Genomic DNA, 2500 nt, shown 5'->3' with positions numbered 1-2500 from the left:
GCCACGCCACGCCGCGTCCCCCACAACCAGGGTGTCGCATAAGGCGCTGCGAAGGTGGACCTTGATCCACATTGGGCAGAGCCTGAGTTGAGGCCCCCCAGCACGTGCCTGGGGACCAGGCGTTGAGGAGTAGGCCTTTTTTTGAGGGCCCAGAAAGTATTTTGGCAATTGTAGCGAGGTTTTGGAGTTTTATCCACAACCTTTACCTGCCTTTTTTTCTCTCCGAGCATGCCAAAGTTGAGAGAAAACGCCGTTTGGCATGGACGGGAGGAGGTGTGGAGGAGTAGTCCATTTTTGAATGGCAGCGGAAAGATTTTGGCAATTGTAGCGAGGTTCTTCGGACTTTTATCCACAACCTTTACCTGCCTTTTCCTCAGCGAGCATGCCAAAGTTGAGAGAAAACGCCCTTCGCCATTGACGGGACCAGACGTTGACGACTACGTCTTTCTTTTTTTCACGGCGCCTGAACGATTTGGGCAATTCTCCACAGCGCGTTTACTTTTTATCCACAACCTTTACCTGCCTTTTCCTCAGCGAGCATGCCAAAGTTGAGAGGAAAACGCCGTTTGGCATGGACAGGAGCAGGCGTTGACGACCAGGTCTTTTTTTTGGTCTTTTTTTTTCACAGCGCCGGAAGGATTCAGGCAATTCTCCAAAGCCGGTTACTTTTATCCACAACCTTTACTGGACCTTTTTTTTCTTTTTTTCCTTTTTTCTCTCTCCGAGCATGCCAAAGTTGATAGAAAACGCGGTTCGGCATGGACGGGAGCAGGCGTTGAGGAGTAGGCCTTTTTTTGAGGGCCCAGAAAGTATTTTGGCAATTTTTTACTTTTTTATCCACAACCTTTACCTGCCTTTTTTTCTCTCCGAGCATGCCAAAGTTGAGAGAAAACGCCGTTTGGCATGGACGGGAGGAGGTGTGGAGGAGTAGTCCATTTTTGAATGGCAGCGGAAAGATTTTGGCAATTGTAGCGAGGTTCTTCGGACTTTTATCCACAACCTTTACCTGCCTTTTCCTCAGCGAGCATGCCAAAGTTGAGAGAAAACGCCCTTCGCCATTGACGGGACCAGACGTTGACGACTACGTCTTTCTTTTTTTCACGGCGCCTGAACGATTTGGGCAATTCTCCACAGCGCGTTTACTTTTTATCCACAACCTTTACCTGCCTTTTCCTCAGCGAGCATGCCAAAGTTGAGAGGAAAACGCCGTTTGGCATGGACAGGAGCAGGCGTTGACGACCAGGTCTTTTTTTTGGTCTTTTTTTTTCACAGCGCCGGAAGGATTCAGGCAATTCTCCAAAGCCGGTTACTTTTATCCACAACCTTTACTGGACCTTTTTTTTCTTTTTTTCCTTTTTTCTCTCTCCGAGCATGCCAAAGTTGATAGAAAACGCGGTTCGGCATGGACGGGAGCAGGCGTTGAGGAGTAGGCCTTTTTTTGAGGGCCCAGAAAGTATTTTGGCAATTTTTTACTTTTTTATCCACAACCTTTACCTGCCTTTTTTTCTCTCCGAGCATGCCAAAGTTGAGAGAAAACGCCGTTTGGCATGGACGGGAGGAGGTGTGGAGGAGTAGTCCATTTTTGAATGGCAGCGGAAAGATTTTGGCAATTGTAGCGAGGTTCTTCGGACTTTTATCCACAACCTTTACCTGCCTTTTCCTCAGCGAGCATGCCAAAGTTGAGAGAAAACGCCCTTCGCCATTGACGGGACCAGACGTTGACGACTACGTCTTTCTTTTTTTCACGGCGCCTGAACGATTTGGGCAATTCTCCACAGCGCGTTTACTTTTTATCCACAACCTTTACCTGCCTTTTCCTCAGCGAGCATGCCAAAGTTGAGAGGAAAACGCCGTTTGGCATGGACAGGAGCAGGCGTTGACGACCAGGTCTTTTTTTTGGTCTTTTTTTTTCACAGCGCCGGAAGGATTCAGGCAATTCTCCAAAGCCGGTTACTTTTATCCACAACCTTTACTGGACCTTTTTTTTCTTTTTTTCCTTTTTTCTCTCTCCGAGCATGCCAAAGTTGATAGAAAACGCGGTTCGGCATGGACGGGAGCAGGCGTTGAGGAGTAGGCCTTTTTTTGAGGGCCCAGAAAGTATTTTGGCAATTTTTTACTTTTTTATCCACAACCTTTACCTGCCTTTTTTTCTCTCCGAGCATGCCAAAGTTGAGAGAAAACGCCGTTTGGCATGGACGGGAGGAGGTGTGGAGGAGTAGTCCATTTTTGAATGGCAGCGGAAAGATTTTGGCAATTGTAGCGAGGTTCTTCGGACTTTTATCCACAACCTTTACCTGCCTTTTCCTCAGCGAGCATGCCAAAGTTGAGAGAAAACGCCCTTCGCCATTGACGGGACCAGACGTTGACGACTACGTCTTTCTTTTTTTCACGGCGCCTGAACGATTTGGGCAATTCTCCACAGCGCGTTTACTTTTTATCCACAACCTTTACCTGCCTTTTCCTCAGCGAGCATGCCAAAGTTGAGAGGAAAACGCCGTTT

Source organism: Babylonia areolata, unplaced genomic scaffold (genome assembly GCF_041734735.1).
Source record: "Babylonia areolata isolate BAREFJ2019XMU unplaced genomic scaffold, ASM4173473v1 tig00022302, whole genome shotgun sequence".
NCBI classification, from domain to species: domain Eukaryota; kingdom Metazoa; phylum Mollusca; class Gastropoda; order Neogastropoda; family Buccinidae; genus Babylonia; species Babylonia areolata.
This window is presented reverse-complemented; position numbering follows the sequence as displayed.